The sequence below is a fragment of the Vicugna pacos genome, chromosome 2, assembly GCF_048564905.1.
Source record: "Vicugna pacos chromosome 2, VicPac4, whole genome shotgun sequence".
NCBI lineage: Eukaryota > Metazoa > Chordata > Mammalia > Artiodactyla > Camelidae > Vicugna > Vicugna pacos.
Window position 1 is genome coordinate 48,661,619 of NC_132988.1, and position 16,930 is coordinate 48,678,548.

Here is a 16,930-nt window from a genome sequence, read left to right on the forward strand (position 1 = left end):
CAACCAAAGTTTGGGAGGGATTTTGTGACAAATTTGTCCCACAGTGGTAGGATCGCTCATTCCCAGGTCAGGCGAGGACTTCACTGATAGGCCGCTCAGTGTGCTATTACTGGACTAGGCCCTGTTAATAGTAGCTAAGAGCCGCTGGACCACCTGTCTTACTAGTCTGTTATGGTCCAGAAACTGGTTTCCTCTTGATGCTTCTTCCCATAGCTAGGGTTACAGTATTACAATCACAGATCATGTAGAACTATATATGAGGTCAATCGTTTCAAGTTGCTGACTGCTCATTATTTTTATAGGATGTTCAGTCACATGTTTGGCAAATGCAAGAAACAATAATCTTGTAAAATGGGTAGAATGTACACAATATAGCTAATAACATTAATAAAGTCATAAGTAAGTATTTACGCCAAGAACTGTCATTAGGTGCAGCCCAGTATCTCTCCAGTTCATCTGATCCATTTTGTTCTGTACCAATCACTATCTTTAAGGGAAATGATATGTTAGCAGTGCACATAAAGTTCACCCAAGGTATCTGCACGTACAAGGCGGGTCATTGTGATCCTTTACAGGATTGAGAAAAGAATGTTTTCTTCCAAGGAGTTACATGGCTGGCTGGCATCAAAAGAAGAAAAACTGATCTTTATAGTTGGGTAGGTATTTCTGCCATGGGGAGGTCTGGTTAACATATAACACAGATGGATGCACACTAGAGAGGAAGGAGGAGGCCCAAAAGGACAGAGAAAAATTTTATGTTTAAATTTTTCTTGTCTTGCCTTAAAATATTAATTTTATTTCATCACTCCCATCTACACACTCACAGGAGGCTTCATGAAACCACATTTCTGCCAGTGAAAAAGGAGCAGGGACCAGGAAGAGTGCCTACCTGCTCTTTAAAACAGCCAGGAATTCATACACATCACTGTTGCTCACATCTCACTGGCCTGGATGCAGTAGTATCAGCACACCTAGCAGCAAGGGAGACTGAGATATCTGGCCTTTAGTTGGGCAGTCATGTACTCAGCTAGAACTTACGTTATTGAGGGAAAAGAGAAGAATGGATATTGGTGGGTAAGTAGTGGCCTTCACCATCCATCAAAATAGGATACCTTAACTATGTGGGAGAAAAATTACCCCTTTGCTTCGTAGGCTCATATCAAAAAAGAGATATATTTGCTTTCAATAGGATGTTAATGCAGTGACTGTATTTGTTTTTATTGAAATGATAAACTACTATCCTATTCTATGTACCAGCATTTTGCCAGGTGCTAAAAGGCTTACAATATACAAGATATGGTTACAGCTCTTTAGGTGTTTACAATAATGGCTAATGTGAGTCAGAAGGCAAAAAACAACTATGCGTATTTATATAATTAGGTCAGGAGGCTAAATAAAGTGTCACCAAAAATGTGCAGTAATGTTGAGGTGGGGTGATTACAGAGAAGTCAAAATTTGCATTTAGTTATAAAATTTCAATAAAGGGTAAAATAACACTTGAAGAATGGTTGTAGAGCTTAAGGCACAGTTAAAAGTGCTCTCAAAAGCACATACTTTAAAGATGGAAAAGCTTTAAGATCATTTGAGGTACAGCAAGTGACTCAATTTGATGGCCTCAGAGGAGTAGTGGTAAAAGATGAGGTGAAATTGCCACTATAAAGGCATATAGCAGATAGCCTTAAATATGAGAACTTTAGAATAATTGGTTCCAAAGGCAACTAGAGGTTAGTGAAAGTTCCTTAACATGAGGGAGAGACTGTAAGCCACTCAACAGAGGAATGCTATCTTATTCATTTCTGCATTCCCAGCTTCTAGAGCAATGACTCAAATGAAGTGCCTATGAGCACTTCTATGAGATAAAACATCTGTGAATTGCTGAGTGGGTGTCAGAACATGCACCCCAGGAAAATGAATCTGTGAGTGGTGTGTTGAATGAAGTGGAAGGAGAGTATCATACTACTTGCATCATCATAATCATTGTTAACATAACATGCTGTTAGTTAACATTTAGTAAGAACTATACTCTGTGCCCAGTTGGTGTCAAGCACTTTACAAGCCTATCTCAACTATTATTCACATCATTCGTATAAGGTAAAATACACTTTTAATCTCATTTTATAGAAAAGGAAACTAAAATCCAGAGGGTTAGCAATTTATCTAAAGTATCTAAACCCAGGTCACTGGCCCTCTATGCCCACACACTTCATCACTACAACTGTGCTCCACCTTTCTGAGAAGACTTAGCTGTCTTCTCAAATGAGAAGAGGTCAAGTTCAAGCACTCAGATGTTTATAGCAGCTTTATTCATAACTGCCAAAACTTGTAAGCAACCAAGATGTCTTTCAGTAGGTGAATGAATAAATAAACTATGGTCCATCCAGACAATGGAATATTACTCAGCACTAAAAACAAATGAGCTATCAAGTCATGAAAAGCCATAGACGCACCTTAAATGCATACTACTAAGTGAAAGAAGCCAACCTGAAAAGGCTACATACTGTCTGATTCCAACTATATGATATAATTATAGAAAAGGCAAAACTATGGAGACAGTAACAAGAGTAGCGGTTGTCAGAGGGTGGAGTGTCGGAAAGGGATGAGTAGGTAGAGCACAAGGATTTCTAGGGCAGTGAAATTACTCTGTGTGATACCATAATAATGGATACATGTCATTATACATATGTCCAAACCCACAGAATGCACACCACCAAGAGTGAACCCTCGTGTAAACTATAGACTTTGGGTATTAGGATGTGTCATTTTAGGTTCATTAAATGTAACAAATGTACCACTCCTGTGAGGAATACTTATAAGGGGGAAGGCTATACCCCATAGGGGACGGGGAGGGGATGTATCAGAAATCTCTATACCTTCCCCTCATTTTTGCTGTGAACCTAAAACTGCTCTAAACAAATAAAGTCTTAATTCAAAAATACATATTCTCAGGAAGTATATAGGCTTTCAGACTTTCAAAGAGGTCCATAGCACAAGAGAAGTTTAGAACTCTGATACAGAATATTTTAATGTGGCAAAAAGATGATTTTCTTGATAAGACAAAAGATTTTCCTTTAATAAGAAATAATGTAAAGAGTACTGGAAATATAAAGTGTTACCAAGATGGTAAAACCCTAAAAAGGGGAGGCAAATCTGATTTATAGGACCTCAAGGAGCCAGTGCAGAGAATTTTGTATGACAGTGGCAAGGATAAGAGATGTATTTAAGAGGTGGCATGTTAGATAGAACTGGAAGATGTATAATCTAAGAGAGGTTTGTGAAAAATGGGATTGGACACACAACACAGGAAGGAGAAAATATCTATTTTTTTTTTTTCAGTTTAGACATCAATTACGTTTCTTCATAAAGTTTGGTTTATGTAATGGTGTTATTTATTTTTGAAGAAGAGTCACCATAAAAATTTTGGACTGCTTTCAAAGAAAATTAAAATTAAAGCATTATAATGCTCAGAAGGGCAGTAACTTGTTCAAAAGACCTGAGGTGAAGAAACAGCTCGCAACCATATAGTCTTTAGGCATTTGGTGCTTTAGCCTTTCAAATCTTTGCTTTTATTAATACATATTCTTGCCATGGAAATAACAATATAGCTAATCTAATTATTGAGAGACCACATGGAATCAAGCAGCTAATTATTTCACTAAGGATGTTTGAACACTGCCTAAGTCTTAGTGGGCAATAAAATCGAATTTTCATGATGTCACTAATTTAATTTCTTAATTAAGTACATTAGTACTTGCTTATTTCCCAAGTAAAAGTAATCTCAAAGGAAGTTACTGTTTCAGAAATATAAGTTTAATGATAAAGATCATTTAATGAAAGACAGAGTGAGAATGGAGTTCATTTTTTTAAAGCTCTGATATCTTTGGCTACAGAATATGAATGAATAAGTCAACTTCTATGGTCAAACGGCCTTCCAAAGTAATTGGGTCCTAAATGCCAGACCAAAATAGTCTGCCATAGACTCAATGAAAATGTTCTGTTCTAAGAATGTTCTGACTGATAGTAAATTTAATAAAGTTCAGAAATGTCAAGTTGAGTCTTAATTCCAAGTGCATAACTCCTAGAATGTAATGTGTTACAAATTCAATATGTTGAGACCACTGTTATCCAACTTTTTAGATTTTAGGAATAAGAACTTCAGAGAGGAAATATAATCAAGACTCTGTCTGCTTATGTCATTCAGAAGTTCTATTAACTGATCTGAATCACAAACTATTAAATTACAAACTGAATTACAAACTAAGCTCCTGTATGGAGCTATTTTTTTAATAAAAATAATAGCAATTGTTAGGTTCAGAGTCCCCAGATCAGGCTGCTTTTTATGATATCAAATCATTTGGCTTAATTTTTAGCATCTAGCTAGACTAACTACAGAATAAAAAATGTTTACATGGTAAAACTGCAATATATCAGTTAAACATCTACCTATTCTTTAATGATATTATTTTTCAGTAAATATTTAATTATCTTGATTGAGGACAAAATAGTTTTTTAATGTGCTATGTATGTGGTTAATAGAAGTGAAATAATGACTTGATGTTTAAATATCTTAGCTCCCTAAAACAATTATGATATTAAGAAATATGAATCACAGCTTTATATAGACAAAACAATTGATCTGGTTAATAATTTTAAATTTTTAAACAATTGTTTTGTCATCTATGTAAATATAATTTAGCCTTACTAAAAATATCTTACATTCAAGCTTCTGTAGTTATACCCTATAAAATATAAAGCTAAAATCTGAAATTATCTTTTAGAAAGGCATTCTATTACACATAAATTAATGTGTTATTGAGAGGCACTGTTCCATTCATTTTTCAATGCTTATATTATTTTTTTCTGCAATACCAGAGTCCTTAGCAATATAGAAGAATGTCCTGACATTCCCTTCCCCCTTCCTGCCATTCCCCAAGATAGGAAGGTTCTTTATAAAATTCAGCCATTTTTCTTGAATTAATGGTCCCTGGATTTTTGTATGCCTTTGGTTAACTTCCAAAGTTCTGAAAAAGTTGATTTTAACAAATTTTGCCAGTTATCCTTGCTTTTTATGAAAAGCAGATTTTAAGAAATCCTTACTTTGATATTCTGGAAGTGCTTCTATATTTGATGCTGTTTAATGATTTTTTAATCTTGATTTCTGATTTTTTATTACAAGTATATAGACATGTAATTGTCTTATATCTTGATCTTGTATACTATATCCTTGCAAAACTTGTTTAATTCTAGTAGCTTTTAAAAAATATTTTTCACTAAATTTCTTGTATAGGCTATCATGTCTTTTTATTTTCCAATTTCTTTTTTTTAACATTTTTTTTGATTTATAATCATTTTACAATGTTGTGTCAAATTCCAGTGTAGAGCACTTATTTTCCAATTTCAATGCCTTTTAGTTCTTATGTTAGTATGCAGGCCAGAACCTCCAGCACAATGTCAAATAGAAGTGATAGGAGGAGATATGTGTGCCTTGATTCTGATCTTAAAAGAAAAGTGTTTGGGTTTTCACCATTAAGTAAGGTATAAGTCGTATATTTTTGTTGATACCCTTTATCAAATTGTGGAAGCAGCTATGATGTTTATATGAAGAATGTAGGGTATTGTCAAATGCTTTTATGCATATGGTAAGATAATCATATGGTTTTTCTTCTTAAGTGGTTAATATGGTTAATTACATTTGCTGATCTATGAATGTTGACTCAAATTTGGACTTGTGTGATAATTCCCACTTGTTCATTAATGTTTTAGCCTTTTGATATATTGTTGGAATCCATTTGCTCAAAACTTCACCTATTTTCTTGAGGGTTACTGGTCTATAGTTTATTGTAATGTTATTCTATGGTTTTGTTGTCAGGGTAATGCTGGCCTCATAAAATAAATCAGAGTATATTCATTTCCCTTCAATAATTTGGAATAGTTTGCATAAATATTGGTAATATTTATCCCTTAAATGTTTAGTAGAATTCACCAGTAAAGTCATCTGGAACTGAAGTTTTCTTTGTGGAAATCCAATTTATTTAATATGGTGAAATAAAATTATCTAACTTGTTTTGTGGCTTTGAATACAGTCTGTCTTAAAAAGATTCTGTACACTTAGATCTAAGGCCAGCCTCTTGTGAACTGAATCTTAACCCCACTTTCAAATCCAAGACACTTATTTCATCAGCATTTCTTCCCTCTGTCTCCTTTCTCTCTAAAATTTCCCTTTTTATTGGCTCATATGTATTAACATACAAATTTGCTCCCATTCCACTCATAGTTTTAAAAAAAACCCTTCTTGCCCTACCTCCCCTCCAACATTGCTCCATTTCTCTGCTTCCCTTAGTAGAGTAATATTCTTTGAAAGAACTGCCTATATTTCCACTAATTCCATGTAAATCTCCGCTTTCCCATGTAAATTTAAATTTATGTGTTTTGTTCACGTTATTACATTGAAAGGCTTATCAAGTGTGGTGTACTTGTATTAGATTAATTAAGGTGAATCTATTTACCTGCATGATTCTGAGTTATGGGTCACAATAAACATTGTATGCAATCTTTGGAAAATGGAAAAGAAAGTGGAAATGAAATACATACACCTGGGAAGGTCAGAGCATGAGGCATTGTTATATCTCATACAGACTGCTGATTACCTGCTGGTTCACTTTGTTCGCTTTCTTGTAGCAAACCCAGCTCCCTTGAATCCCCCTCAGTTCTTCTGATTCTTTATGCACGGACTTAGCTCTGTGAAGTGTCAGCTTCTCTTGTAATATACTTACAGCGTTCAAGTTGGAGGCTAGAAGCATGAGAGGCACTAAGGATTTTAATTGATTCTACTGGGTTTTATTTAATCTTTGCCGGTTCCAGTTGGAAATTTTTTCCTCCACTTCACATTCATCTGCTTTTCCCAACTGCCTACTCTGCCCACTCAGCTACCACAAGAGTAAATTCTTATAAACCTATTTACTTATATATAATCTATACATATATCTATATGTGATATATCTATTGATCTATCTATAGCTATTGATCTCTGAACACAGAATTATATGCCAATATCATCCCACTTCACATTGTTAAATCTGACGGTCAATACATTTGTTTTGTTTTCTTATTGTGTGTTTTTCTTTTTCTTTTTTCTTGTACCTGAAGTATCAGCAGCAAATTACTTGGTTAATTATTTCTTCCAGCTTTGTATATACTGCATGAGTTCTAGAAAACTGCAATATTTACGCCTTTTTGCTGCTTCTTCTGAATTTTATTTGGTAGTTTCCCTTTTCTTCTTGACATTTTAATGTTAGAGTACCCCTGAATGCAATCTTTGGATAATTTGTCTAACCACAGTAACATTCTTCATTAAGTTTAGTATCAAGATCTTAAACACTGTCTATATATGTTGAAAACATATTTATAGCTCAAATTTATAGCTCTAAACTTACCTGTCCTTTATCTCAGACTCCTATATTCAAAAGCTTGCTTGTGATCTACACGTAGATGTCTAAGATGCACTTCAAAAGCAATTCTCCTAAAACTTAACTACTTATCTAACTACTTCAAATCCATTCCCCTCCATGTCTCCATCACTTAATGATGATTTGATAACTTTGCTTTTATTATACTTAACAAATCATTCCATGAGGCCAGAATTAACCTGAAGCCAAAACTAGGGAAAAATATAACAAAGAAACAACAGAACAATCTCTCTTATGAATACAGACACAAAAATCCTCAACAAAATGCCCCCAAACCAAATCTAGCTACATATAAAAAGGATTAAAAATCATAAACTAGTGAGATTTTCCCCAGAAACGTAAGACTGGCTCAACTTGCGGCCTCCAAAACTATACTGTGATTAAAGTTGAATTACTTCAATTTACTCTGTTTTGAGAAGTTTGTTATGGCAGCAAGAGGAAACTACAGGTTCTCAATGTGACATATTTTTGTTGATAAAATTCTTGACTTACACAAATACAGCCATGACCCCTATAGTGCCTGGGGAGTTGAATAAGTATGCTTGTTAATTTAATAATAGATTTGAAAAATTCCCTTATTATTATTTGCTAAGATAATTTCTCTTAATGGCTACATATTAATATTGTGTGTGGGTGGAAGGGCCGTAAACTGTTAACTAGTCGAGTATTACTATTATAAACACTTATAATGAACATTCTCATATCTTAATTATTTTATGGAATTTATGATAATACCTTTAGGATAAACTCCTAGAATTGTAATTGTTGGATCAAAAAAAATGGAACCACTTAGAGCTTTTCATATGATGCCCATTTTAACACTACCGCAATCAGAATGAGAGTGTCAATATTTATGCATTCTTTAAGACAACAGCTGTCTTCCTTTCTTCCCCAGTTGTATAAGCAGTAAATAATTGGTCATCACTGCTTTACTCTAAATTGACTGGATTATTAGTGATAGAATGTTGATATGGGAGAAAAACTGTGATTTGTTTAAATTTAACAGAATGTTGGCTTACTCTTTCTAAACACTAAATAGTCAGCCTCACATATTTATAGAGCCCTTGTTACATTCATGATCATATCTATGTTCTTGTTGAAAAGAACTAAGTCGTTACCTCTATAGGGTTTACAGTCTCATTGTGAATCATAAACTAGCTGTCATTTTATGAACAAACACGTTCTCCTAGGTACTACAATGAAGGCTTTCATATGTATTTATGGTTAAAACTTTATAGCAATTTTAATTGGGAAGTTATTACCTGATTTACAAATGACGAAGTCAAGATCCAGAGAGCTTACGAGATAGGACTTAGACTAGTTGGCTGAACGTAGTGCATTTGTCATGGACTGAAAACATTTCAGTTCAGTAAAATATAAATAACCAAATTTTTGTGTAATAGAAACTTAGTACTGGGTAGCAGTGTAGAAGAATGTAGTAAATTTATGTTCAGGTTTATTTGACTCATATTTGATCCTTTACAAATGCTGCATCATTGTCTAAGTCACTTTTAGCCCTAAGCCTCATTTTTTCCCTTTAAAAAAAAAAAAGGAGACTAATAATGCCTGCATGACAGTTTGGCCTTGATTATATATCATGCATGTAAATTTCTAAAACAGAGCTACTCCTCTATTTGTTCTACTGAACAATAAGCTATATGAGAGCAGGATCGTATCTACACTGCTAAAGAATTTATCCACTGTGCCCAGGATACTGCCTGTCAGATAGTAGACACTGCACATTTATTCCAATTTCCCTCATTTTGGTTATTACTTAGTATTAGAATATTCTCATAACTATCCATTAAAACCTATTTATGTGTGTGCTTTTTATTTCCGTCCTTTGCATAATTCAGTTTACTCTTAACAGATAAAAATATTTCCCAGCTTCAATGATGAGTCATGCCTAAGAGAAGAAGAAATTATAGAAATTGTGTACTAATAAGTGATTCATGATGGCCCATGTTGCTTCTACATTTAAAAAAAGTTTTATTTATCTGGGATTCTTTGAAAAAATCTCATAAAGCTCTCTGTGTGTAGTAATTTGACCTACTTAGAACAAGGGTACATTTAAAATAATCAAAATAAATATCATTTGTAACAATAAATCATAAGTCAATGAACATCTTGATTTTTCAGCTCATTTCTTCTCAGATTTATTTGGTTGGAAATGTATAGTGGTTGATCCAAAACACATTATGAAACCCTTTAAACCTCTTCACCCTAGCCTGTCTCTATCACAAGACTAGCAAAGCTAAACTTCATTTCTCAGTCTTCTTTCAAACCTAGAGTTGTACATATAACATAGCTTTGCACAAAGAAAGATTCCAGTGAGAAGGCTATTACTTTTCTGATAAAAGTATACAGATGCCACTTGAATTATTGCTTGATTTATATTTTGGGGGTGGCATATTTTTGCCTTGAATGAGAACATGAAGTCTATAGGTGTAGCATTCACCTTGGTACTGAATAGACATCATCGTACAAGAATGGCAGAGCATAAAGATGGAGATGATCTAGGTCTCCTTACGGAATTATCTAGTGGAGAGGTCAGCGTTAGCAAGTGCCCACATTTAAATTTCTCTCATGTGAGAAAAACATAACAGGATCCATCATTTGTGTCTTTCAGTTAGTTCAAGCCATATTCCTAATTGATAAAATTGACTTTTCTGACAAACAAATAGTATAAATTAACACTTATTATTTATTTCTAAGGTCAACATGATATTTAGAATCTTTAGACTCCTACTTATTATCTTTAATATGGGAAATAAAGAGAGAAATCATTAAGAAATAGGACCTGTTCAAATGCAGAGAAGTTCAATCAAAATTAAAACGCTACATACTGTATATATTAATATACAATACATATTATTTCCATACACCCAAGGCCTAGCCCTGGTCCTTCAAATACTCACAGTAATATCACCTTATACTTACCTAACCCTTCAGGTAGGGAAAGTGTTTTCATATATCATCTCACTTAATCATTAAATAATCCTGGGAAGGTGAATATTTTTATTCCAATTTTCCGAAGAAATGTAATAGGCTTTCTAATTCAAGCTAGTCAACTAACAAAGAAAGTTTTCCTCTTGCCTTTATGAATTCACAAAAATGAAATTACAGAAATGCAAGTAATAAACTTACTGAAAATGTTAAGATCAAACAACAGCCCCCGCAAAACAAAACTATGAAGTTTTATTTAGAGATATAAAAGAAATCACAAATAAATGCAGAGATTTCTTGTGTTTCTCTATGGGAAAATTTGATATTATAAGTGGATTATTTCCTCTAAGTGCAATTCCAAACAAAACCTCAAAGGATCCCTCATGGAACCTGAAAATGAATTCTACAGTTAGTTTGAAAAAAATGTTCAGGAACAGCTAATTTAGACAATTAAGAATAATAGAGCAGTGAAGTAACTACTAGGTTATTATAAACATATGTATGTGGTTTTGACACAGAAATACAAAGGGGATCAATGGATTAGAATGGTGAACACAGATTTCTGGTTTTTTGTTTGCTTTGGTGGGGAGGTAATTAGGCCCATTTATTTGTCTATTTATTTATTTATTTATTTTTAGAGGAGGTACTAGGGATTGAACCCAGGACCTTGTAAACGCTAAGCATGCACTGTACCACTTGAGCTATACCCTTCTCTGACACTGCTTTCTGTTAATGTGAGAATTTAATGTAAGAGAAATGGAACATTTATTTTTTGTATGTGAAAGTTGACACTATGTTACAAACAGTTGTGGGACAGGTGGCTGTCCACTTGGAAAAACAACATTAGATTTCTATCTCAAGGCATTTATCACATTTTAGACAAACTACAAATGTACATTAAACACACACACACACACACACATAAACTATAAAAGCATTCAAGAAAAATACCTTAAGACAGAGAATTTCTTCCTAGGACAAAATTCAACATCATCAAAAGAAAAATTGTCAAATTTGACTGCTAAAACATTAAAAACCTTCACTATACTTGTGGTAGCTCACAGTGAAAAAGAATGTGACAATGAATATATATATGTTCATGTATGACTGAAAAATTGCACTCTACACTGGAAATTGATACAACATTGTAAACTGACTATAACTCAATAAAAAAAAACCTTCACTATAACAAAGACAGCACAAAGTTAATGAACAAATGAGCACATTGGAAAATATTTGCAGCCTAAATTGATATTCATAATCTATGAAAATCTCCTAGTTCTGTGAAAAATGTCATGAGTATTTTGATAGAGATTGCATTAATTCAGTAGATTGCTTTGAGTTGTAGTATGGACATTTCAACAACATTAATTCTTCCAATGCATGAATATGTGATAGCTTTCCGTTTCTTTTCATCATCTTCAATTTCCTTCATCTACATCTTCAGGGTTTTCACAGTAAATATTTTTCACCTCCTTGATTAAGTTTATTCCTAGGTATTTTATTCTTTTTAATGTGATTTTAAATAGGATTGTTTTCCTGCTTTCTTGTGTTTGTTTTTATGCCATAATTTATGTTTTCATGTCCATCCCTTAACTGTTTATTGTAGTTATAATTGATTTTATAATTTTTGTCTTTTAACCTTCATGCTAGATTAAGTGGTTGACCCACAGCCTTTACCATATAGTTGCCTTTACCAATGGGATTTTTCCCTTCTTATAATTTCTTATTTCTATTGTAGCCTTTTCCTCTCCATTTAAAGAAGACCCTTTAACACTTTTGTAAGGTTGGTTGAATATTGATGAACTCCTAGTTTGTGTTTGTCTCTGAAGCTCTTTGTCTTTCTTTCAATTCTGAATGATAACTTTGCTGGGTGGAGTATCCTAGTTTATACATTTTTCCCTCTTAGCACTTGAAGTGTATCATTCCACTCTCTTCTGATCTGTAAAATTTCTGCTGAAAAATCAGCTGATATTTTTATGGGAGTTCCCTTGCATGTGACTCTGTTTCTCTCTTGCTGCCTTTACAATTCTCTCTTAAACTTCTGCCATTTTAGTTATGATATATATTGGTGTAGGTCTCTGTGTTCATCTTGGTTGAAATTCTCTTTGCCTCCTGTACCTGGATAACTGTTTCCTTCTTCAGGTTTTGGAAGCTTTCAGCTCTAATTACATCAAATACATTTTCTATCCCTTTCTCTCTCTTTTCCTTCTGGGGCCCCTATAATGCAAATGTTAGGACACGGTGTTGTCTCAGAGATCCCTTAAACTAGCCTCATTTTTTAAAATGGGTTTTTCTTCTCCCCATTCTTGTAGGGGGAATTTCCATTATTCTCCCTTCCAGATCACTTATGCATTCTTCTTTATCACCAAATCTGCTATTAATTTCCTCTAGTGTGTTTTCTTTTCAGTTATTGTATTCTTCAGCTCTGACTGGTTCTTTTCTATATTTTCTAGGTTTGGGGGGGGTTGTAAAATTTCTCACTGTGTTCATCTGTTTTTTTCCACAGTTCAGTTGGCATTCTTATTAGTATTGCTTTGAATTATTTTTCAGGTAAATTATTCATATCTGTTTCTTTAGGGTTTTTCAGTTTTTACCTTGTTCTTTTGTTCTTTTGCAATATATTCATCTGTCCTCTCATTTTGTTTAAATTTATCTTTATGAAATTAGGTGAAACAGTTACCTAACTCAGTTTTGAAGGTATGTTCTTGTGTGGGAGTGTTCCTACGCAGTCTGTGTGTGCCCAGCGGCTTTGGTGGAAGAGCTAGACATAACATGAGGATGGGCTACATCTTCTCCCAGGGTGTGCTGGAAGCCACCTTCATGGCGGGAGGTAGGGTTGAAGTTTGAGGGGTTAAGGCCAGACCCAGGCACAAGCTGGGGTTTCTCCTATGCTCAATGGCCATCACTATCCTATTGTCAGACAGGTCAGGGAGCAGGGAGTCCTGAGGTAGTTTGAGTTTCTCCCAGGTGTGAAGGCTATCTTTGCCTTGGGGTATGACGAGTTTGGGGCATAGTGAGAGCCTGAGGGCTTGGGGATTCATTTCTGTGCTTGTTTCACTTTTCCCTGTTGTGCATGTCTTAGTTAGAGGCTGGATCAGGCCAGAGGGGTTGGTGCCACACGATGGAGCTGGCCCCACCCTCTCCCAAGTGTGAAAAGTTATGCCTGCTCTGATGATGGCAGTCTCTGCCATGGAGCTAGCTTCACTCCCTCTAGAGTGTGTGCAGGGACACGTAAGCTGGCAATGGCTGCCCCACCCTGGTCAGAGGTAAGGCAGGGGTCCAGGCTGGCTCCACTTCCTCCAAGTGTGCACACTCTTATTGACAATGGTAGCTTTCCCCTTAGTGGGGAGCAGCATGACAGCAAGAGGGGTTCAAGCAGGAGCCCAGTGTACACTGGGGCAGTCCTGGCAAGATGGCCAGAGTCCCAGGTAGTTTTCAATCTGCTGCCTCTACTCTGTGACTGGGAATAAACAAGTCTGTATGTGCAGTCTTCAAGAGCAGAGACTTGGTTTCCTACAGCCCTATAGTAAGCCCCACTGGTTTTCAAATCAGCTAAGGGAGCTCATCTTCCCAGTGTCAGACCCCAGGGCTGGGATGCCTAATATGTGATTTGAACCCCCTGCTCCCCAGAGAGGACCCTCTAGCCTCTGATATCCCCTTCCTGTTCTATGTCCCCAACTAGGGGTGAGGGTCCTGATCAGATCACTTCTCTCTTCTTAGCAGAGTCTGTGCGGACATTTTGTTACAGCCTTGGTTGTAGAAGAGCTGTTCTGCTAGTCCCTAAGTCAATTTTAGTGAGAGTATTTCTATATTTTGTGGTAGTTTTGATGTTTTAGTGAAGGGAGGTAAGTCCAGTGTCATCCTACTCTGCCATCTTGATCTCTCCTAAACATTAATTCTTAAATGAATCATTTTAAACATTAAACACCAAGTTAATTCATTATAAATCAGAAGCATTGTAAGTTTGATTTACCCAATCACACTGACACTACCTCTAACTTTATTAGGTATGAAAGAATAAGATTGTCGATATTCAGTTTACATAAATTTGTACTGCTTCCTACTATGTCCCTGGCACATTTGCATAGAGCTGATAAAAGTATTTGATACTTTGTGTAAACTTTTAGGAGTCTCATGAGGTACTGGAGACAGAATAGGCACTTACATTTAATGAATTCTATAATTGAGGATGAAGTGAAGCAGACATTTTCATATATGACTGGTAGATACATAAACTCATGTAAATTTTCTGAAAAGCAATTTAATAATATATATCAAGATCCTTAAAGATACTCAGAATTCTGACTCAATTCTGTGAAAAATAATTAAAACTAAGGTAAAAACAGAAAAAAACTAAAAATTTATATTCAAACATCTTCTTAACATAATCTATAATAGCTGAAATGTGTTAAATAGTTGCAAAATAAATATTCAATTTTAGTTAAATTTTGAAGAGAGAAGAACAAGGTAAGGGACAAAGAGAAGGATACAAACATACATGTACATGTATATGAAAATGTGAGAAAACATGTCTGTAACTTGTAATGTTAACAAATTTTTAAAATGAAACAACCAAAACAAATCTTCAGTGGAAAATTATACCAGAATAAAGATGCTAGGAACTTCCTTGTAACAAAGCTTAACAGCTATATATTTACAATATATTATAATTTGTTTGCTTCCAGTAGAAGTACTGATGTTGGTTTTGTTTCCCTATTCTTCTCCACCATGGAATCAATAGATTTAAAATTTTCCTTTTGTGTCAACAACTTAGCAGGAGTGGTGATTACATCATGGTGAATAAAAAAATAAGAAGCTAGAAATTTTTACATTAAGAATAATGTTGGCATGTAGGATGAGATATATACATATCTCTTTACTTAAATAATTTATAAAAAATAGATGTTCAGTCAAATGTCTTTTGGTATATGTAGACATGATTGCATGAGATTGTATAATTTTTCTCTTTAGGTATATTTATATTATTAATTCTGGAACTGCCTTTTCATTTCTGGAATAAATACCCCTTGTGCAAGTTGTATTACTACGGATTATGTTCCTAAGATATATTTTTAGGATTTTGTATCAATATTCATGTTGAGACTGATCTGTAATTTTCTTTTTTTGAACTATTTTTTGTCAGTTTTTTGTATGAATATTATGCTTCCTATATGAAAACAATGTGGGAGATTTCTTCTTTATGCTCTATAGGTATTTCATTCATATTTTAGTTATCAATTTTTTATAGAATTCCCCTGTGAAGCTTTTTGTGTATGCTTATTTTGGGAGGAGAAAAGGATGGATATTTATTTGAGAAATCTCTTTGCCTTTAAAATTTTCCTAAAGTCATTGGTAATTGATCCATTTATTTATTTTGTTTTCTAAGATAAAGTTTAGTAATTTCAAATCCTCTGACATTTCCTTTATTGAATTCAGTTGTTAAATGTATTTCGATAGAAATAATTTCATTCTCTACATAGTCCCTTTTTGTCATGCCATTCATATACTGTTTAGTACCAATAAGCTTCCCACACACTGCCATTATACATATGCCTAAGAAGCCTAAAATCTTCAAAGATGTGCTGTGTAGTCTCCACTACTAACTTTATTTTTCCTCTTAAGAGCAACCTCTGAAGTGTGTTGAATAATATTTTCCATCTTACTGCAAATATATGTGAATATGCAATGCCAGAGTGTAGTGCATTCATCAGATTCTCAAAGGAGTTCAGGACCCCCCAAAATTAAGAGCTAAGAGCTTCAATTTTGTTGTCTAAGGCTTCCCATGTGAGTCACTGCATTAGTCTAGTTAAGCACAGAAGGCCCTGTCTTCAGGCTCATTCTTCTCCAGTTATTCTCTACTCAGCGACAAAAGCTTTATCATTATGTTGTGTTTCTAAAAGCCTTCAATTATACCCTGTAGCACATAAGACATATGATGATCTGATTCATTCCTACATTTTCTAGCTTTGACCCTCCACGTGCAGCCTTCTCTCTAAGAGAGAGAAACCATCCCATTTCATGGGTCTATGACTTTAAATAAGGTATTTTCTCTCCCTGAATAACTTTTCCACGAACTCACTCCCAAGTTAGTACTACTCATCTTCCTAATGTCAAATTCTTTAGAACGAATTTCCTTTTCCAAGTCTGAATGAAATTCCCTTCCTTAATGTTTCCAAAGCATTAACTGCATAACCCAAACATAACACGTCTCACAAAACAAAATCTTTGCTGTTCATGTCAATTTGCTGTTCATTCTGTCCATTATACTCTGAACTTCTCAAGGAATGAGACCATGTAATATATATCCAATGCTTTAACAAGATAATACTGTTCTCTCCAAGTAGCTAACACTCAGCTACAATGCAATACATATGACCTTGCAGAGACCAGAAAAACTGAAAATATATCCTTTATTTTTTTATATTGAAGAATATTGTCCACATATGCTTCTCCTAGATTTCAATCTTTCAAGTAGTTTATCCCCAAAGCACCACCTGGTTGCTGCATTATATTCATCA